Below are 24,567 nucleotides of genomic sequence, written 5' to 3' on the forward strand. Positions count from 1 at the left end.
TAATAAGAAAGTATGCTTCAGGGCCTCCCCTGGTGGCGCAGCAGTGGAGTGCTGGGCTGCGAAGCTGCCCCAAGCCTCTGCAGTGCAGGTTCAATCCCTGGCTACTGGCGAGGGTCCCACAGGGCTCTCCTGCCGCCCGCTGCTCCCCTCAGCAGTGTACTTCATCCGTCTGCCTGTTCTGCTCCCCACTCTGGCTCTGGTCAATCCTCTCACTCTCCTGTGCTTCTGTATGTACCCAGTGCTTGCATAAATAAATAAATAAATAAATAAATAAATAAATAAATAAATAAATCTTTCTTTTAAAAAAGAAAGTATGCTTCAGTTGGGAGTAGAGTTGCCAGATATAATGTACATTTCATAGTTAATTTTGAATTTCAGATAAACAGTAAATAATTAATGATAATTAATAATAAATGATAATGTAAGCATTGTTTAGGACAAACTTTCACTAAAATATTATTTACCATTTATCTGAAATTCAAAGAGGGTGTGGCGTGTATTTTTCATTTATTATATCTGGCAATCCTAAAGCCTGTTTTCTGGTGTTTCCATGCCATCTTGGACGGAAGCTTTATTTTTCTGTTTTGGGCTTCCTGTACTTGCCTTTCACAGACCACTTTAGAATTCTCTAATTCCCAACTCTCCTGACCCACTACAGATAGGCACTTTGTGCAGCTCTAATTGCCTCCGTCAATCTTGCCTCCATCCAGATTTAATTTAAGCCTCGGGCTACATGCAGCATTTGTTCAATTGTTCTGTTTCCCGTACATAAGTCATTCTTTGGCACATTGCTCAGTGGAATTCCAGGTAAGGGTATATGTGAATATAACCCAGGATTAGGTCAGTTATCCTCAGAGCTAGTTATTTCTTCATTTTCTTCCTTCTCTGAATCTACTGAAAGGCGAATACAACATTAATATCCCCCACGTCATGTGAAGCTAACCCAGCAATAAAAGAAAACCATCTATCTAGTAATTTGTCCCATTACAATAAAAGGATGAGATCATTCAAACTGTAACTTTTAATGGGATGTTTCAGCAGCACTCAGCAGCTAAAACCCCCATTGTAACATGTCTGCCAGAATCTAATGTTATTTGCACCTGTGGCACGATAAGCTATGCACTTTATTGCCTTATTACCCTCACCCCCAAAAGCCTAACCAACCACCCAGAGTTGATGCCACCTAGAAGAACTGGAAATCTGAATTGCACTAGAAGACAAAAGACGATACTGAAGTTTATCTACAAAAACTAAGTTCAGAAGCAATGCTAAAAGATCATTATCCGGCCCCACAGCCCTGTCAAGTGTGGAAACATTGCCCCTGAGCTTATTGCTCAGGCCCATTAGGAGAAGGTGAAAGCAAGAAAACACATAATAGTTAATATATAGGGAGAAGGTGAGTTCCATGATTTTTACAAAGAGTTATCTAGTTAACTGTGATCATGCTATGAAAACTGTGATCATGCTTTAGAAAACTGTGATCATGCTATAATAATGTAATATTTCCTTCCAGCAAGTACTGTTAACATTTGTTACTAGTCCTTTAATTTTTTTTTTAATAGAGGCATGCTTTATTTATTTGTTTGCTGGTTTGTTTGTTTGTTTTGTTTATACATGCACTGGGTACAGTCAGAAGCGCGGGAGGGAGGGTGAGAGAATTCACCAGAGCCAGAGCGGGGAGCAGAGCAGGCAGAAGGACCGAAGTACACTGCTGAGGGGAGCAGCGGGCGGCAGGAGAGGTCTGCACGCCATGTGGGACCCTCCTCCGGTGGCCGGGGAGCAGCCGGGGATCGAACCGGCGCCGCAGAGGCCGCGCGCAGTTTCGCAACCCAGCGCTCAACCGCTGCGCCACCGGGGAGGCCCTCTAGTCCTTTAATTTTTAAGAAAAAAAGTATTATCAAATGAATGTGGTCTTCTAATAATATAGTAATATTAGTCATTAATCATTTGAATCTATTCCTCTTCTAAAACAAAAGAAAGTCTAACATTTAATTTCTCTCCTTAGGAAGCATATTCTTTTCCAAAAATAAGGGATAAAATTTTAGTTCTGTGTTTCCTAAATTTGTGTAACCAACAAATCAAAGAGCATGAATCTGAGAACTTTGTGTGGTACTGATAAGAGTTTGACTGGCTTATTCACTGAGCATGATCCTTTCCAGCTCCATCCATGTTGCTGCAAATTGCATAAGTTTATATTTTTGATTGCTGAGTAATATTCCATTGTGTATATGTACCACTGCATGGGGACTATAACCAAGATGAAAATGCATATATTGTGCAAAAATGAAAAATGATGTAAAAATGTATAAAATAAAAAAAATTAAAAATCTAAAAACAAGTTTGAATGGTATTCTCAAAGTTTAAAAAAGTCAACACTGAACTCAACATAAGATTACCTAGAACAAATTCACAAATTTTGGGTAGAATATTGATCAATTCAAAACAACTAAAAGAGGTCTGCATAAGCAAAAAAGAAAAAAAGAAAAAAAATTCTTTGAATGAAATCCTAAAGGTGGCTCTTTAGACTGAAGGGAAGTATCAGGGATAACCTGGAATTTGAGAAATAAAGGAATAGCAACACAAATATAAAATATCTATGTAAATATGAGAGGTTATTTTATCTTCTTATGATTTTTTAAATATATCTTGCTGTTGAAATAAAAAATGCAACACATTTTACATGATGTTTTAGTGTATGCAGATATAAAATGAAACTATAGTATAATCACTTAAGTGTTCACATTTTAAATCTGAGTGAAAAATCAGATATGTAAATAGCAGTTTCCAGAACAACTTCTAAAAGGTCATGCTTATAAATCAACCTCCAAAATTGTTAGAGAAATAAAATGTTTTTCTGAACACATGTTCAAATAGCCTAAGTGAGAGCAGGATAGATAACTGTTTTGCTCATCTTCAGCACAATAAACCTTATAAGAGTAGATGTCATTCTACACCATAGTTACTCACACTTAACACTGGGCGAGCTACAAAGAGAAGCATTGTAGCCTCTGAGGTACCAGTCACTCAGGTTCCAATCTGAACTGAACTGTGTTCTCAATGTATGAATGTGGAATGCATTGTTTAATATGTTAAGACTTGGGCCTTGGCTGCATAGGGTTGAGGTCTCAGCACCATCACTGCTGGGGCCTGAATTCAATCCCTGGCCAGGGCGCTAACGCACATAGGGTTCAGCAGACTTCTCCTGTCTTACTTAGAAAATAGTGTTTGACAAATAAAAACTACTTTTAAAAATTTGGTATTAACAGTAATATACAGTGTTTCATAATTATTGCTAATATATAAAATATGCTTATTTAATTTCATAATTATCTGAAAAGTTAGTCACTCTCACAAAGTATAAAATCAAATTATTTGCTTTACTAAAATATACATATATTGAAGATAATAACATTTTTGAAGTCACCTATGATATTTATTTTTCAGAGACCAACCTCATGATTTATTAAATAATTATAAAAATTAACCCCTCATCCTTTCAGTTCCCATGGCGCTTTTTTAAAAAAGATTTATTTGTTTGTTTGTTTGTTTGTTTGTTTGTTTATTTATTTATACAAGCACTGGGTACAGTCAGAAGCAAGGGAGGGTGAGAGAATTCACCAGAGCCAGAGTGGAGAGCAGAACAGAGTGACGAAGTACACTGCTCAGGGGAACAGCGGGTGCAGCAGGAGAGGTCTGCGCACCATGTGGGACCCTCGCCGGTGGCCGGGGAATGAACCAGTGCTGCAGAGGCTGCAGGCAGCTTCACAGCCCTGCACTCAACCGCTGAGCCATCAGGGGAGGCCACCCATGGGTTTTTGAGGATATAAAAATAATCCATGTTTATTCTGAGAGGAAATGATATTTAAACAAATATTTCATAAATTTCACAAGTTGAGTAAATGTATATTAGAGTTCTATATTCTTTAAAAGGGGTACTCTCTCTATAATGAGACCCTAAAAACTAAGACATTCCATTGGTTGGCCTCTGTCACGCACAAACTTTTACCACATACACTGGAACCTCCAAGAAACCCCAATAGCATAAATATCATATAGAAATAACCTGGTAATACTGTAACCAATTTACAGGCAATTGCTCACGGACAGGAAATATTGGATAGAGATTCTGCAGGGGAAATTTAGGGAGGCTCAAGGTAATTCTTCCCTCTTGAATTTTCCTAATATGTCGACTCCCAGAGTAAAAATCCAGACATTCTCTGCCTCCTCTCTTAATCAGGTGACTAGCTAATTTCAGTCCATTTGAGCTGATTTTTCAAATCCATTTTAAGATAATGCAATGACTCACAGTTCAGTTGAGAACAACTGGCGTTAATACACAGTTTTCTTGGAGGTAAGGACAGTCTTTGAAATGGAAAATGAAAGAAGGGGAAAAAAAAGTAAAATATTACCCAAATATCATTTCTACTGAAAGGAATTTTACTGTTAGCCAAAGGGCTTCTTATAATTCCAGCATCATCTATTTTGAGGTGGTTACCTCAGAAAGAAGTAAGAATTATGCAGTAGACTTATTTTGTTCTATCTTCCACTTCTACAATAAAAGTCTATCTACTTCTCACTAGAAACTTCAATACCAGTAACTATAAATACCAACTCTAACTTAAATATCACTATAATTAGGCTTAAAATATTGCCCATCACCAAATTTCTGTGAGAATAAAATCCCACACACTGATTCACATCAAGTGCAAACAGACATTTGCACTCTTTGTTATTTGGGCAGAAATTGTTAAATGATAATAATCGTAAACAATATTGTAGCAGTTTCTCATTCTGCATGGTCAAAGACACAGGAAAACTGAAAAGTTTAAAATCATCTCGAAGTTTTTCTGCCATCAGCTGAAAGGCAAGTAATAAGATCAGCCAGCCTTGGTGACAAAACAGAAATCACAGCCTTATCCAACATTTGCTTCTGTCCTGTTTAACCCACAATATGAAACGTAATATTGCTCCTAACATCAAAGTGCAAAATAACAGCTCTTCACCGGATCCTGGAAATACATCTGGGTTTTCTGTCAAGGAGGGTCAGCTGGATCATATAAAACTCTGACAGATGTGTCAGTCAAGTGGGAATGGAAAGTTGAGCTCTAATTCTTTCTTTCACCCAGAGATTTCTTTTAGTATTAAGGTCTCTGGGAAGTCCTATCTTGGATAAGAATAATCAGATTTATTCATGTCCTCACCCCTGCAGACCCCCAAGAACAGTTTTGACTTTAAAACATGTGATATTAATGTTATCTGTCTACCTGAGGGTTGTCTCCAGTTGAAATTGGACTTGACATTCAAAAACATCACAATTGCACTGTTTTTGATGACTAAAAAGAAATAATGCATTTAAGAAAAGTTATCAACAGAAACCTGTCTTATTCATTTTAACTTATTAAAAGAACTTTGGAGGGAAAACTTGAACTCCACACACATAAGTTTGGTGAGCACATTTGTGCACACAAGAACAGTCACATGCTTAGTGACAATTCCCCCTCCTATCCGTCCATACAATGAGAGGTTGACATTCCCTTTATGTTCCTCTGACTCAGGACTGTCATCATAAAGAAGAATACCCCATCCTTGGATGTGATTAACTGTTCTCTAAAGTAAAATTATACTTGGAAGAGTAACTTGAACAGCTTAATTGTCTTCCAACATATTTATTAACTTGACATGTGGGGTCAGTTTAAAGGCTTCAGCCTTTTGTATTATTCACTTGGCAAAGATGTTAATTACATCCTCGTGTGAATGTTTGCAGTGACTTTTGAAGACATTTGTTTCTTGATACTCTTCATAATCTGTGTTTGATTTTTTTTAACAGATTTATTTTCACAAATCAGCAAGGGGGGAAATAATGCAATGTCAGTGAATGAGATGATGCTCTTTTTTTTTTTTCTTTTTATCTTTCATTTTTTTTTCAACCACCATCCCTTATACAACTCTGACCCTTCCTCGCTCCAGCTTTCTACTTAACCTCACTTCAAAGTAAATGAACCTCAAAAGCCTCACTTCATTTTTTAGCGTCCACTACATATCATAAGTATTTTTATTTATTGAATCATCGTCTATGTAAGCATTCAATATTTGTCTTGACTTACTTTACAGCATACAATTTCCTTAAACTCTTTCATTTTCTGTAAATGGAAACATTTCATCTTCTCTTATGACTAATATTCCATTGTGTGGATATGCCACACCTAAATCCAAATCTCTGTCAGAAGGTATAGGTTGTTTTCATGCTCTAGCTATTATAAATAATGCTGCAATAAACATTATCGAGTTATATTTTTGATCACAAATGAGTAGAGATTCTTGTCAAATGCTTCCTCTGCATCGGTTGGTATTATCCCATAATTTTTATCTTTTATTTGGTTGGCTCAATACATTACATTGTTTGATATATGTATATTATATTAAACCATTCTTGAATCTCTGGGGTAAATCTCTCAACCATGGTGTATAATTATTTTAAGGCACAGTTGACTTCTGATTTGTTAGTATTTTGTTGAAGATTCTGCATCAGTATAATCAGGGATTTTTTTTTAAAGATTTATTTTTATGCATATAAGAGCGGGGGTACTGGCCAGAGGTGCTGGGGGGGTGAGAGGATTCACCAGAGACAGAGTGGGGGACAGAACAGGCAGACTGACTGAAATATACTGCTGAGGGGAGCAGCAGGTGAGTCAGGAGAAGTCTGCTGTCCATTTGGGTTGCTCCCTGGCCAGGGATCAAACTCATGCTGCAGTGGCTGCAGTTAGCTTCATAGGTTGCGTCTTAACCCTTTGCGCCACCAGGAAGGCCCAGTAATCGGGGATTTTGAACTGTAATTTTCTTTTGCTGTCTTTGTCTGATTTTAGTATAGGGTAATTCTTGTACAATAAAATGTACTAGGGAACATTTCCTCCTCTTGGATGTTTAGAAATAATTGAGCAAGACAGGTATAATTTCTACATTCAAGGTTTGATAGAATTTGTACAACCATCTGGCCCTGGGTTTTTGGAAAGATTTTGGAGCGATTTTCATTACTATTTCAAGTTCCATGATTGTGATTAGTTTACTCAATTCTTCTATTTCTTCGTGGTTTAGTGTTGATAAACTACATGTTCCTGGAAATTTGGCCATTCCTTTGAAGTTATCAAATTTATTGATGTAATGTTGCTCACAGTCATCTCTTATGGGACTTTGTATTTCTATGCTATCTATAGTTATTTCTACTCTTTCATTTCTGTTTATTAGTCTACTCTCTCTTTCCTTAGCCTTATTCATCTCAAAAAGCCAACTCTTAGATTTATCTTTTTTGATGATCTTACAAGAAACCCCAACACATTGTTAGTAGTCATTTATACTCTTATATTATTTCCTTCCTTCTACAAGATTTTGGTCTTTTCTGTTCCTCTTTTTCAAGACACTTTAAATTTAATAGTCGGCTGCTTGTAATTTTTCTTGTGTCATAATGTGTCCTGTATTGCACTTATCTTTCCCCTTATGACCTATTTTGCTGCTTCTCATACATTCTGATAACTTGTAACACATTTCCATTATTCTCAAGATGCTTCTAAATTTCTACTTTAATTTCCTTTCAGTCCAATAGCTATTAAGCAGCATGTTATCTAGTCTCCATGTATTTATGGGTTTTCTTAATATTTGATTTCTAGATTTTTTTTCATTATGATCACAAAGACTACTTGCTATGATTTCGGTGTTAGTAGTTTTATTCATAATTGATATGTAATCCAATATGCTTGAGAAACAATCTCCCAAGAGTAATACATTGGACTCTAACTAATTATACCCCTCACGGTGTCATCTGTGATACTGGAGTCTAGTGGAGTTATAGCATCTGGGTTATAGCCCGAGTGTTACTGCTCTCATGTCTTTGCGGTGGTGTTACAGCTTTCTCTTTATGGCTCAAAGATGACAGCAAGAGTTTATCTGGGGATTAAAATGTTAGAATGTGTCAGGATAGAACTTTTTGAAATCAACAACAAGTATTGCTAAGTTGCACTTTTATTTATTAATTTGTGTTATCTCCCCTGTGTAAGCCAGGATAAAAGAATAGTATCTTTAAACTGTTGAAAATAATATTTAAGTAAATTTAGAGATCTAATTGACTTTTATTAAATCATTCATGACTCATCAGCACCCCAGCTAGCTGGTAGATGAGTACATCAGGAGTTGCATGAAATGGAAGTTTTTCATAGCCAGAAAGGACAAGGAAACTAAAGATCATTTCATGCAAAAACACCTTCCTTTAGAGGAATGGGGAGAGGGAGTGTCTTATCATGCAGATTACTAGTGCTGACCTGGAAATTCTAGATTGACTGTTTCAAAATTCCACTTCAGGGGAGAGGTTAAAACTACAATTAGGTTAAGGGACCTTCCTGGTGGCCTAGGGGTTAACAGAGCTACCATTGTTAAAGCCTGAATTTGATCCCTGGCCAGGGATCGATCAAACCCACATATGATGGAGCAGACCTCTCCTGTCTTTCCTTCTGCTCCCCTTACTAGTGTATCTAAATGAATCTTCCTGTTCTGTTCCCCACTCTGTCTTTTGTGAATCCTCTTAACCCCACACCGCTGATCTACATGCCAATTCTTCTGTGTGCAAAAGAAATAATACAAAACTGTGATTAGATTAGGTATAAAGTCCAGTGGGGTAAGGCAAAAATGACTCCATTGGGGCCTTTTCTTTTAACAAAATGCTCTAAATCCCCATCAGAATCCAAATCTGTGTTTTTTGGCTTTTTTTCCCCCCATGTAATAGGTGTACTTAAGCACTTATGAAGTGTGAATGACTGACTTGATGGGTTGAGGCTCTGCACTCCACCAATGTATTGAAACAATTCTGTTCCTCTGTTAACAGGTTTAAAATAACAACTAAGAGTATTTTCCTTGTACACCAGAGTAAATATTTGAAAAGTGTGAATTCATCATATTAAGCAAGTATAATACTTTGGGTAAATTCTTATATATAATAGCTATCTTTTCAAGACATTTCTGTGCTAAAATAATTTAAAAATAACTATATGATTTATTACATTGGGACAACATGAACTTGAGAGTCCTATAAACTGCCTTTCTGCAAAGTCATTGCAGATTATTGGTGAAAATGCAGATTTAAGAATGGTAACTCACCTGAGCTGGAGTCTGATCAAATTTTTCATGTATCTTGGTACTAACTGCAGTTCAAACAGAAACCATATAAAATTTGGGAATTCTGACTCAGCTTCACATTTTTATCATAGAATTTTTTGTAGATTTGGCTCCAAATTATTAACAGGATTATACAAGTAGGAATAAAAACTTTCAATTAAGACACAGGACTTCACTTTTCAGTACCCTTTAAGTTTACACTGCTGCTTTTTAACAAAGCAACAGGAAAAATTAAGAAAGCCAAAATACTACTTTAAAATGTATTACTAGATTTTTGTAATAAATGTGAAGTTTGGATATAACGTTTTGTATAAATAGTCCCCACAAAACATGCTGAAGTACATGATAAATAAATTATCCTCCCTCAAGTGGCAAAACTACTATTTACAACATTGTACTTATTCATCTACTGAAAAAAAGACATAGAAATTTGATTATTATACACTCTTCTGTCCCCTTTCTCTCTAAACAGATTTATATATATGTGTGTATATGTGTGTGTATACATTTACAACAGTAAGTGTGTGTAGATGTGTGTGTGTTAACTTTTATATCCTATCTCTAACTTCTTTTGGTGGACTGAAACAAATTTTGAAAGATTTTCATTCAAACATAACAATAATATTTAATGGAGATCACACCCAACTCAGAACATCTTTTTGTAAAAAAGTTTTTTAGGTCAACAAATAATGTGTAGACCTGGGATTTTAGCAAATATATCTTTATTATGAGATTTCCATTGAATATTAATGATATCTACCCTTTCTATGTCATATTTCTTTCTCTATAATGAACTCCATTGATCAGACATAAAAAATATGAACTTTTATACCTTTTTACTAATTCTCAGGAACTGCTGTTTCCATTTGCCTTTTTGCTTATTTGTTGGATAATGCTCAGAAACTATATTCTGAACTTTGTGTCCTTGCCCTCCTATTGTTACTCTTATTCTATTTCTTCTGTATTTACTTTCTTTATTGGATCTTTAACAATTCATAATCCTTAATTTTCAGCATTAGATTTACCCTGTTGTTGGATTAAAGCACCTAAATTTCATACTCTCCTTCAAATAGAATAACCCACCACAGTAACATTATAAATTATTGTTTCTTGTTTGTTTTTGTTTTTTTGTTTCTTGAATATGAATAGAATGTCAAATAAGTTAAACAAATTTAGAAGAAAGAGGATACTTTAAAGAAAAATCATTTGATATATACAGCATTAAAAATCACTATACTTATGAACACATGATGCGGAATATAATTAGGAAAGTAAAACAGTTGCCAGAAGGGAAAAGATAATAAGAAAATGGCAGGAAATGCTTTTAGAGAAAGAAATAAAAATGGTCAAAGAAACCCTAAATGTAATTTTTTAAAGGACAATGGCTTAAGAATGCACAATGCATAGTGTAACTTTCTGTGTAGGTCTAGAGTAACTTTTAAGACTGACATGAAGCAGAGCATCTTGGATCAAGCAAAGGTTATAAGGTGGGCTGAGCACCACCTCTGGGGAGCTTTCAACTTTCCTTCACAGGGTTGCTCTCAGTTGACGATTAGTTTTCACTACATTTCCATTTCTAGTCTGTAAAATTAATCTGCATTTCTGGTCCTATGCTCTGGACTACAATGGTAGAATTAAAATTGCTAGAAATGACAGTTATCGAGAAAGATTAAAATGATAATAAGATGACTTGAGGATATGCTTAGATTATTTTACTTTTTTAGAAAAATAAGATAGGAAGAAATATCTTGGCATTGCATAGGTCCTATAATAAAAGACATTAATCCTGAAAAGAATGGGAGTTAGAAAATGGAACATATTCTCATAAGTTTTATGGAGAATTGAAAGAGATGATGGACATAATCTTAGAAGGATCATGATTGAAAATGAGGGGTTTTTTGTTAGTGTTGTGATCCGTGTATATCACTTCACCTCAGAAAGTGATTTTCATTCTTTTTGCCTGAAGTAAGGAGGCAGAACATTTTCAAGTTGTATCTACTAATAAAGCAAAGAACAGCATCTGTGGCAACAAAGAAATTCATTTGCTAAGATTTATTCAACTTTTGGTTATTAAAGTGTCAGTGAATGGCAAAAAAAATTTAGAGAGATATATATGGACATTAGGACTCAGACCACGTCAGTCTATTTGCCAAACCATAATTACCAACAATGGCTGACCTTTAAAGATGTATAGCTTTTAGTTGAACTACTGACACAGGGTGAGGATTTTGGATATCAGTGTCAATCTTTCTCAGAAACTCTATATTAAAATGCATTAAAATTAAAAATAAAATAAATTAGTATGAAAGAGGTATCCCTATCAACTGTCTGCAATTGTCATGCATCTTCATTCTGTGTATGAAAAGATCTGCTAATAATCTCACAGAATGTCATTCTACATAGAGGTCAGCTTTTCAGTGGAAGAAGCTTGCATGCTGCCTGAGAGGGGCTATATTTCCTCTCAACATCGCCATCATGAAATGACTTAAACTATTAATGTGAAGTGAATGATTTTTCTCCAAAGTATCTGGTGAATACTGGGTTCTATCTTGATAGGTACATGAAAGATGTAATCTATGTGGGGGGGGAGTCTAAAAGATTCTAAAAATCTTTCAGAATTAAGCTTGATAGAACATTATAGATGCTACATTTTGACATGAACTGAAAGGTGCAAATAAATTGTTTGGAAATGTATCCCACGCAGTAAGATTCTTTGACAAAAGTGATCATAGATGAATAACAAAAACAGAAAAAGAAGTAGCCAAACATTTGAGATGTAAAGAAAAAGAAATCAGAGGCACAATTGATGAAATGAAAGATCACGGGTTCTATTACAAATGATGACCTTGTTCTCCCAAAATATGAATGAGATAATTTAGTGGCTTCTGCTGAATATTTCAGGTGAATATTGCCACTGTGAACAATAAGGACTTTTGCCATGATCATGTTCTTAAAAATAAAAAAAAATACACAATCAAGTAGGAAATAAAAAGTGAATATGATGTTTTTAATTTAAATACTTTCTCAAATCTCAACAATAAGATAACAAATGACAAAAACACAATGGAAAACAAAGGACTGAGCTTTGGGTCATATTGGTGAAAGAAAGAATTTAGTTTGAGTTGATTCAACATGAATGATCCCCCACATTATTTCTTCTACTAAAATAAAAAAGATGGGAGCATCTCAACGTTGACTTGTTATTCATCAAATGTTCTTTTAGAATGCTTCTGTATATTTCATAACTTCATTGCAGCAACATGCATCACAACTAATAAACCACTGCAAAACTTGTGTTTTGAAACAATTAACCCTTGCATTCTCTCATATGTCTTTGGTAAGCAGAGCAGTTCTGCTCTGAGCCAAGCGTGGCTGTTCTTGGTTGGACTTGTTTGAATGTCTGAGAATAAACTTGACTGGCCCTTCTGGACAAGGATGACCAAATTAACATATCTGGGAATTGAGTGTAAATGAAAATTAAAGGGTGAATAGGCAATATGTTTTTCATTGTATGGTAGGCTAGCCCTGATTTGTTTAGTCTTGTTTCTGGCAAAGCAAAAGAGTGGAAGCATGTAACCATTTCATACATAGTATATAGGAACTGCCAAAATAGAATTTCTACCTTGTCCTACTATCTAATGGCAAAGAATTAGGGTTGAGTTTTAATATAGGCTACATGAATTTGTGGATGAGTTTTTGGCAAATGTAAGATAAATTTGCTATTATTAAGACTTAAGCTTATCTATTCTTACTCAGGGATGGTTTATATAGCTATAATTATTTCTCCTGTATGGATTTTGCCATGATATTAGAACCAGACAGGACTTTGGGAAATTGGCAGATGAGCCCTCTTGAAACAACAGTGCTGGAGTTATTGCTTCTAAACCAAAGCTCCACAGAAAATCTCACCAAATACAAAATGGTCCTCAGACATTTTCATAAAAGAGCTAGCATTATTTGAAATATTCTTGCAGTTTCCTCTTAGAAGAGTTTAACCTTTTGCCAAATGTGCCCCAGCTGTTCCATTTGGATGCTGAGTTTAGCCTTTTTGTGCACATCCCTGCTCAATTTGAAATTTGTTATGCACAATTAGGACAGGGAATCTCAACCATTGAAATTTTTCTCAAGATAATTAATGGTACAGAAAAATAACTGGAAATATCTACATAAAATTGCCATGCCAAAATATAATTAAATCTATATCATTTACATAAGGAGTGTATTTTTCCCCCCACAATTCATGACCATCTGGAACCTCAGAATATGACCTTATTTGGAACTAGCATATTTATGAGTGCAATCTGTCAGATGAAGTCATATTGGAATAGGGGGGGTTCTAAATTCTAAAGCTAGTAACCTATAGCACCCAGAGAGCACAACCTGTCTGACACCTATCTTGATTTCAGACTTCTAGCCTCAGGGCTATGAGAAAATAAATTTCTGTTAATTTATGTCACCAAGGTTATGGTAACTTGTTATGGCAGGCTTAGTAAATGAATATAAGAAGAGATATAGTAGCTAATAAATATGCTTGTCTTTCCTTTCCTTTAGACATATATCACAGATTTTTTAATGAATATGAGCATGTTTTATTGAACATAGTTTACATACAGTGAAACTGCCCTTTTAATACTACAGTTCTATGAGTTACACTTTACCATCATGAAATCACCACCATAATCAGGATAATACGTTCATCATTCAAATTTATTCTATTGTGCCTCTCTGTTGCCTTTGTCCTTGTCCTTAGGCACTTGATCTCTTTTCTCAATGTCTTATATTCCATAATATCCTATAGGAAATTATACAGTAGACACGACTGGCTTCTTTCACTTAGTAGACTGTCTTTGAGATCCATTTATGTCATTGTAGATATCAGAAATTCATTTTCTTTTACTACCGAGTAGTGTGTCATTGCCGAGATGTAAAGATGGTTTGTTTATCCATTCACCAATTGAAGAGTATCTGGTATATTTCCAGTTTGGGGAAATGATGAAGAAATTAACTGTGTTTTTATAAGATTTGTGGGAATATAACTTTAATTTCACCCGAATAAATATATATAGCTGAGATCAGTGGGCCATATATTAAATATTTGCCGAACTTTCTGAAGTACCAAATTTCTTCCCAAATTGTCTGAACTGTTTTAAATTCCTACTGGCAACATACATGTTCCAGTTCACCCACTTCCTTGTCAACACCTGTTGGGTTTTTTCCTTCTTTTTTTCAAATGATAGCTGATGACATTTTTAATTTTAGTGTTAATAATGATTATTGTTGAACATTTTATATTTATCTGCCACCACCATTTTTATTTTCAGAGACGTGTGTGTGCAAATATATAGATTTTTTTTAATGTTCTGAGAATTTTTTAAAATTTTATTATGGATGCAAACCCTTTATCACACAGGTATTTACAAATACTTTTTCTTATCTATGACTGTCTTTTTATTTTCTTATTTATAACTTTTTTCTAAACATATTTACTGAAATATTATTGTCATATGATAAATACCTACACTGATATTGTGCATTTTAGTAAGACTTGACATAAACATACATCTGTAAAACCAGAATTACTCTCACAGAATGAACTATCTTTTGCTCCCAAAAGTTTCCCTATACTCTGATGCTATCTATCCCTCCTGGTTCTAGCCACTACAATACTTTCCTGACCTCAGGCAACCATTGATCTACTTTCACTGTAGATATAAACTTCCCAGCTATATAACCATATGAAACAATTTACTACTAATCAGCTTTTAACTTAATATTTCTAAACACTTTTATCTCAATTTTAGAAAATAAGCCTACGTAGGTTAGATTGTGTCAGATTTAGATATCTGCACCATTTCTGGCATATGTAGGAGTCAGTTAAGCATAATGATTATGGCATGGACTTCAGAATGGGGCAGAACTGAGTTTGTGTTACTTTCTTCATATTGGAAATAAATGACCTAAAGCAGGATATTTAAGCTTCATACATTTGTTTTATATCTGTCAAATGGGAATAATACCTGTTTAATAGAGGTGGTATAAAAAGTAATTGTGTCATTTGATAACCTGATTAAGAAATGTACCAAGGATTTTAACAGACAAATCACTAATGAAGATAAATAGCCAATAAGCACACAAATAGATGTTTCACACCATGTGTCAGGATGAGTAAAACGATGAGTTGCTTACTCCTCAACACCTACTAAATGGTCAGAATTCAGAAAACTGACAACACCAGATACTAGTGATTATGTATAGTAACAGAAACTCTCATTCATTGCTGACAGAAATTCAATGTAGCATAGCCAGTTGGAAGACAGTTTTGTGGTCTCTTACAAAGCTACGCATGTTTCCATCATATAGTCAAGTAACCATACACTTTGATTTTGTCCCAAAGAGCTGAGAATGTCTGTCCACATAAAATTTTTCACATGGATACTTACAGGAGCTTTATTCATATCTACTAAAACTTGGAAGCACCCAAGATCTTTGAATAGACTGACGGATCAATCAACTGTAGTACATCCAGTTTAATATTAAATAAATGGAGTATTTATTTAACACTAAAAGAAAATGAGCAATCAATCCATAAAAAAAGAAGAAGAAATATAGGTGGTATTACTAAGTGAAGGAAGTTAATCTGAGAAGGATACGTGCTATGTTATCCCAACATAACAGCTTAGAAAAGGCAAAACTATGGGGACAGTTAAAAGATCAGAGACTACTAGAGTCTGAGGAGGATGTAAGATCAAAAGGTGGTTTTAAATAAAATTAGGAGGGATGTTGTACTCTAATACATTTATTTGTGGTATATAAAAGGGAATAAAATAAAGTTGCAGATCATAGTTCAGGCATTAGGTTGGGAGACTCTTACACATACTTTTACTATCAAAATTCTGTTAATAATAAAGACATAATTAAATGTCATATGTAGTAAAAAGGAATGGGGAAATAAAAGAAAATGAGAATTATTTGTAGATACTCTGTTTTTAATAGTTTTTTTTTTTTTTCCAAAATATCTGAGTATCTCCCCTGGGTAATGATGAGCATGTCATGAAAGAGATTTTCAAAGTCCCTGCACATGTTCATCTCCAGAATAATTACTGTTTTGACAAACAAGTTTTTTAAGATAACACCTCCTCCTCCAAATAGTTGTCATGAGTTTTCTCTACCCTAATGAAAATTTCTTCAAAACAACTAGTCTTATTTTGAGGTTTAAGAATTGCCTCTACATCTTCCTTTTGTATATCCAAGATGCTCGCTGTCTCCAGTTCCATTCTTAAATTCATCCTTTTTTTTTAATTTTTGACAAGAGAGTTTACAATGGAAATTCTCTCCTTTTTAAAAAGATTTATTTTTATTTATTTATGCAGATAAGAACAGGGGTGGAGGGCAGAGGTGTGGGAGGTGAGAGGATTCACCAGAGACAGAGTAGGAAGCAGAACAGGCAGATCTACTGGAATTCACTACTGAGGGGAGCAGTGGGTGAGACAGGAGATGTCTGCTACACCACGTGGGTTAGCTCCCTGGCAGGGAACTGAACTCATGTTGCAGTGGCTGGGGATGGTTTGATAGTGCTGAGACTTAGCCCCTTGCGCCACCAGGGAGGTCCAGAGATCATCCTTATTAATCTAAATTTCTTAAGAAAATCTTGGAAAACTTTGTATGAAGTTTATGCAGAAAATATTTTTCCAGTTGTACTCCATTTTTATTCCCAGTTGCACAAGTGTATTCCATTACTTCCATTCTTACCAAGTATTTTTATTTCATCTTTTCTTCTTAGTTTAGTAGTATTGTCTATATGACTTTGTTCCCTTTTTAGTGCTATTTTTAACAACTATGGCTTTAGGCATCAAAAAAGTAGTTGAAACTTTTTCTTAAGGTTTTCTGGTATTTAATAAAATATATTTCAATCACGTCTTCAGAAGATAAAAGCCTTTAAAAGGCAACTGCACATACTGTTATGCAGAAACAACCTTTCTAACAAGCAATGTGATACTACTTAGGAGAATTTCTGCAATTACTTTTTATATAAGCGTGCCCTATATTTGCCGATGACTGGGACTCATGACAAGGTGTCTGTCTAGTTTCTTATATTCCTTTAAGCCCGACCTTGAATGCAATTAACACTGTGGTATTAATGACTACATTCAAAGTCTTTGGATTGCAAGGTGCTAGCTAGAGGTAAACGGCAACTTACACATTGCCAAGAACTCTGTAAATACAAATGCATTTCAGTTATCTATGTTGGCTGAACCTAAATGTACGAGATCATCCAGCTAAAAAGATGCTACCATACTGTTGAATTTTTGCCCCAAATAGAAACGCATTTACTGTGATCTTCTGACTTTCGACCAGAAATTTGATGAAAGCACTTTAAAGCTATGAACCTTCAAAATTCCCTAACATGAATTTTAAGCTATTTAGGACTTGATAACAATAAATATGATAACCATCACAATAGCATTAAGCTCTCTGCCTTCAAGTATGTTCCAAACACTTGTTGCCTTGTACATGTTATCTTGAACCCAACAAGTAACTTCCAACTTAACAGATTAAGGATTTTAGTAATAATAATAATAATTTATATTTATTAAATTTATTTCAATCACCAGGCTTCAGGTGAAGTACTGGTTTAATCATAAAAATAACCCTATTTTATGGAAAGAGAAATTAAGCCCCAAAGAGGTTCTCAGCACCATTAAATCATCACAATACAGTCTTCTTGATCTTACCTACTTCTTGCACTTTGGCAACTTGGTTTTTGTTCCCACTGTTCCACAACGAGATACCATTTTAATCATATCTGTCAACATAGTACTGTTAATCCAGAACACCTAAGTTCAACAGATACTCCTCCACTAGCCTAGCACATGGACCAAACAGAAATCTCATGTTATCACAACTAGACAGTGCATTGTCTCCATCCCCTCCACAACTTTTGGACGACTGATACTCCCCAGATTTGCTCTGCACCAAGCATTCATAACCTGAGAGTGAAGGACAGATCATCAGCCCTTAGGGCAAAACCAACAGAGAGGCGATTTATTACTTTTCTCTTTCTTCCTCTACTTGAACTTTCCTAAAAAGTTTTCTTTTTAACAGATATTCAGGAGTGTTCTAAAAAATAAAATAATCTTTTGTACTTAATCACAAGTTCTTTCCTGTGTTCTTTTACTGTTTATTCCCTTTCCTTACCTCGTGCCCCTTCTTATGTGATGAATATGCCTTACCTCCAAATTCATATTTTGCATTTCTAGTTTCCAGCATATCAGAATGTGACTACATTTGAAGACATGACCTTTAAAGAGGTGATCAAGTTAAAAGTAAGTCCTTGGGGTGGACCCTGTCCATTCTGACTGATGTACTCATAAGAAGAGAAAATTTGGGCACCCAAAAGGACACCAGGGATTGCAACACACAGAGAAGAGCCCATGTGAAGAGAAGGTGGTGATCTGCAAGCCAGGGAGGGGCACCTTGACACCATAATGTTTTTTTCTTCATTCTGTTTATACTGCAAGCACAGCAGGGGGTGGGCTTAGCACAAAAGGACAAAATAGCCCTACTTATTTTCAGTGAGGAAACAAAACCTGATTTTTCATAAGTTGACATTTATCAACAGAGCACAGGCCCAAAAGAGTATTGGCTGTCATTGAGATAACCTCCATTGCCTAGAAGGAAAAATAGTCAGGGATGATAGAACTAAACAGAACCAAGATGCCCAATTCATGGTTATAGAAAATAATCAGAAGTGAAAGCTGCTCAGTTTTATTGCAGTTCTGAATCCAAATTCAAGTCTTACCATGAGTTAGCAGAAAGCAACCTCTCAGAATCTACCAACTTGCATTTTTTATATATTTTCTTTTTCCCTCAACCCCATAAGTCCCATCCTTGGGGAGATTGATACAATCCTTGCCTCCAGGGTCATGCAAGTGACCATGCATTAGATTGGTTCTTTCCTCAAAAGCTGGAGGCATGGGTTTTAGTTTCTGTGCTATAAGATAGTACCCCCATAGTTGGCAATAGCTTCAGAATAAACCAAATATGCTTACACCTTGATCTTAGACTTTGTACCTCCAGAACTCCGAGAAAATAAATTTCTGTTGTGTTACCACCTATTCTGTGGTAGCAAAATAATTCAACCCTTATTCCCTATTCTTGCTTATTGGGATATGTCCTCAATGAAATATAAAATAGTAAGACATGGAGAAACTAGCCCAAGACTGCAATGAAGGCAAAACTGGTGTTACAAATCTAATGACAAAAAGAACTCTCATCAAAAACAGAAAAAAAGAAAAAAAACTAATTTACATGCATTTATCTCACTAGACATAATTGGCAATTTTGATTATTATGTATTATTTAGTATGAATTATTATGTATATTTACATAATTTCTCTAGCCGTATTGGCATTTGGGAAAGAAAAGTAAGCAGAGCTAATAAAGATAAGTAGTCTCAAATTTTCTAAATCTTTTTACCTGTGGTTCCAATTTTTTGTTAAAAGACAGGTAAAAAAATCACACAAATAGATCATCTAGAAAATTCTTACTTTGTTTCAACATCTGAGTAAACTGTGATAACTTAAAATTAGTATAACTAATGATAGTCAATGATGATAACAGTGCTAGCTAAAATAAACAGAATGGGCATCGCCAATCCTTTAAATAACAGAAACAGTCTGGGTCATGGGCTCCCTACCCACAGCTTCCTGCTGTACATGTCCTCTCTGATACCTGCCTGGAGGAAAACAGAGACATCTTATAGCTTCACTAGTATATACTTAGTTTTCACTACCAGAATTTGGCTTTTCTATTCAAACCCCATCCAACCCTACACTTCAACAATTTGGGGGATGGGTGTGTAAGCATATACCTTTTTTTTCCTGTGAGAGACTGTAACAATCTATTGATCATGTGTAACAATCACTGATCAACAATCTATTGATCAAAAGGCAAGATAAGAATGCAATAATGAGAAAGCATAAGCATTAAGATTAATAGTAGTCATACAACCAGAGGCAATAACTTTTTCTTACTGCTGTCCACTATAACCTGTTAAATATACTTTGAGCAACATAGACAAGATGAGGCAGTTCCTTGACAACATACACACACAACACACACACAAACACACGAAGAATTTTGAAATATATATATATGTATATGCATATACGAAGATTTAAGGTAAGAAAAAACTTACATATTCGAAGAGGTCACTTGGTTCAGACTGTCCTATAGTTTATTTCATATCAGCAACCCCCATGCCTCCTTGCATAGTTCCAAGTCAGAATTTAGTGCCCCAGTGTTACATGTGAGCAAACATCCAAGGATTCAGAAATCTGCCACTCTGTGAATAACAGAGACCAAAGCAAACAAACAAAACATTTAAGAAATAGAAGAGGGTACTGTGGCCACAATGTGGACATTACAATGCAGGAAAGCTATCAATTAACTGCAAAGGTGGCCAAAACTCAGCCACACCTCTAAGAACACCATTTCCCAGGGACTGGCTTGAGAATATGCTCTACCAGAATAGGAAAGCAAATTACATATTGATAGGCATGAGGACCAATCAGTAGAGTTGTCACATGATGAGTGGAGAATGAACTTCTTGAGCTGGTGGTGAAAGGAACATGCAGGCTGGGAAATCTAAGTTGGTCACACATGGCAACCAGTGCACTCCACAGCAGGTCAGAAGATCTTAGGATTGAATTAAAGGATACAATTTAGAAATAATTTAAGCTGTTTATATAGCCTGAAAGAATGCTAAGAAAATTGGAAAATAGATTGGTAATAAGTTAATGGTACACAATATATATCCATGTGAATACAATTTTGAGAGAAAAAAGTAATTCAAGTGTTATGTATGGCTTAGTTACGTATGACATTCTGCTATAGTAATATAAAACACTGAATGCCGATCTAAACAAAAATGACTATATTCTATGTATATTATATACTGCATATAAACTACTTGCTAATACAGACATAACTAGAATGCGATATGAGCAGATTTCATCCTATAGATTTCTATAGTTATCTAACATATGACAGGTCAAGTATAAAAATGTTTCATAGTGGAGGGTAAAAAAACAAGCTAATATCTTATCTTTTGCAATGAAGAAAAAATTAAAAGTAATACTATAAGCACTTATTTAGATATATGATATGAAATATGAATGGATGGAAAAGTGAAGGAGACTGAGTTTTCTTAATAAATCCGGTAGCAGTGTAAACTTTCTACTACTCATAGTTGTTGCATAAGAAATAATGCCAGGTTTCAACTTTGATTATGCCATCTTTTACATTTAAATTTTATTCATTCATCCTCTACATTAGAGAACAGATTTCTACTATGCTCTGGTGGAGATCATGTGAAACATCTCATCTACTCTAGGAGTTTTTAAGAGGTTTGAATTTCTGATCCTGGACTAAATTACAAATCCTCTCTCATTGCTTTTGTGCTTTTGCTATATTCACCCACTTAATAATGAAAGAATGAAAGAGATGGAAGTAGCTTAAATCCTTTGATAGTTTCAGCTACTTCATTTGTTCTGGAAATATTTCACATCCACCCCCTCCTCAAATCAATCTTGATGCTAAGGGGGTGGTAGATATTTTTATTTATTTATTTATTTTATAATTTTTTTAAGATGTGTTTATTTATTCATACAAGCACTGGGTACAGTGAGAAGCGTGGGAGGGCAAGAGAATTCACCAGAGCCAGAGCGGGGAGCAGAGCAGGCAGAAGAACCGAAGTACACTGCTGAGGGGAGCAGCGGCCAGCAGGAGAGGTCTGTGCACCATGTGGGACCCTCCTCCGGTGGCCGGGGAGCAGCCAGGGATCGAACCGGCGCTGCAGAGACTGTGGGCAGCTTCGCAACCCAGCATTCAACCGCTGCGCCACCGGGGAGGCCCTAGATATTTTTTTTTTAAATGACCCATAAATATAAAACCAAAACTAAAGTAATGAGGTCATGGACTATATTAAATGATTTACTTATGGATAATCTAGACCTTCCAAAGCAAAGTGCATATATCTTCCACAAAGAACAGAATCTCAGAGATTAAGAATGAACCGTCTAGGAAATTCTGACTGTGATAGTTTGCAGTAATAAAACTTAAAACAGGATATCTTGTTTAAAAAACTCCTTGAGGGCCTCCCCGGTGGCGCAGCGGTTGAGCTCTGGGTTGTGAAGCTGCCCGCAGCCTCTGCAGTGCCGGTTCGATCCCCGGCCACCAGGTGAGGGTCCCACATGGAGCGCAGACCTCTTCTGCTGCCCACTGCTCCCCTCAGCAGTGTACTTTGTCAGTCTGCCTGCTCTGCTCTCCCTTCTGACTCTGGTGAATTCTCTCACCCTCCTGCATTTCTGACTGTACCCAGTGCTTGTATAAATCAATCAATCAACCAATCAATCAATCTTCAAAAAAAAATAAAAAAAAAACTCCATGAACCTCAATTTTTCTATATGGAAGATAATAGTTACCACAGAGGGTGAGTCTGAGGATTAAACAGCAAGATATAAAATTTTGAAAGTTTTTGTGGGACACCATAAGTGCTTAAGTATTTTAGTTTCATAAAAGTTCCAATGAAATGCCCTGTATATATTATTTTAGAGAAGTGTTAAGTTCTAAAACACTGGTAACCTCCTTTCTCTCTTGTAGTGTCCTCAGTGTTAAATGGAGTAATTAAGAGTATCTTTACTTATTAGAAGACTCCAAACCTGAAAAGAAGAAATGAATTACATTAAAGGATAATCCACTGAAGACAGGACTGACTTGACCAATTCAAAAGAGACTTCCCTTTTAGACACTCCATCTATGTCACAAAATTCTACCTCAACTGATGAAATTTACTGCCCACTTGCCACTTTTGAGGTTTATGCTGATACTTCCAAAAACTTGGAAGTTTTTTTTTTTTTTTTTAAAGATTTATTTATTTATGACTACAAGAACTGGGGTATAAACCAGAAGTGTGGGGGTGGGGTCAGAGAATTCACCAGAAAGTAGGGAGCAGAACAGAAATGCACTGCTGAGGGGAACAGCAGGCGACGTTTAAAAGGTCTGCTGTGCCGTGTGGGTCAGCTCCCTGGCTGGCCTGGGATTGAATTTGTGCTGCAGTGGCTAAAGATAGCTTGATACAGCTGTGTATTTAACCCCTATGCCACCAGGGAGGCCCTGTTTTTGTTTTCTTAATTACAAAGTCTATAATGGTTAACTGAAATAAAGTACTTCTTTTATTGGATAATTCGTATTGGAAATGATTCATAGAGATATGTATGCATAGATAGCGCAAAACAAAAAATGAATTTATTCTGGAAAATAGCCAATATAAAATTTTCATTTAGTGCACTAGGCCATTCATTTTGAGAGTAACTTCATAAATTGAGACATGAAAACAGCCATCTCCCAAAGCAAAACCAAAAAAATAATTCAAAGGTAATATAATTATTTACTGCATTCTTAAAGGAATTACAGCGGTTGCATTAAATCTTAAAAAATATAAACACTTTCTAAAATTCCTTTTTGGATACTTTTTTTATTTTTCCAAAATTCTATACCTCAAGGAAGTTAACAAACAGGATGCTCGTGTTTTAAAAAAAAAATCAACTTACTCCCTAAAATTCTTTAATTAGAACCATTTAATTTTCACAATTCTTTCCAAAATGTGCGATTATCTAGTTATTCCTGACTTCTATTTATTATTCAATGTGCTAAATTTCTTGAAAACAGGAATAGTATCCTGTGTTTTAAAACATCAATTTCTATCTCATAAACTAGGTAACAAAAAAAAATATTTAATCAATGCTGGTCTAAATTTCTGATTGTCATGGAACAATTCCAGGGATTGAGGAAACTTGGAATGGTCATATCAGATTAATGTTACTTAATTTTTCTGTTAACTTAGTAGAAAATATAAATATTTGCAAATCACAATTATTTAAACTTTGCAGATAGAAAACAGCATTGGTTTTTCACTTGAATGTGAGAAATTTGTTTTACTCAGAAAATCATAAAGCATGTGTAGCACAGGTATAAAACTGTCATGTGGGAAGAAGCTTTCCCCTTAGTAACCAATTCCTTCCAAGGTGTGCTAGTGACCAGAGACAGGCCATATTGCCATGGTAACTCCTCAGCATGGCATGACATGCTAAGAGATTCTGTTATAAATGCAGGTAAGATGGAGACATGTTGCTATCTAGATAGATTCATAGCTAAATAAATGGTTTTAGTCAAATAATATGAATTACAGATCAAATATTTATAGTTCTATTTAAAATTATACTCTCCTGAAAAATTTTTAATCAAAGCTTTAGAAAAGAACATTGCTAATATTGATCATATTTTTTGGATGATATAGAATGAGAAGGATTTATTAAAATCTAGCAAGACCTTGGCAGAGTAAAATAA

The sequence above is a fragment of the Talpa europaea genome (assembly GCF_964194135.1).
Source record: "Talpa europaea genome assembly, chromosome: 8".
Taxonomy (NCBI): Eukaryota; Metazoa; Chordata; class Mammalia; order Eulipotyphla; family Talpidae; genus Talpa; species Talpa europaea.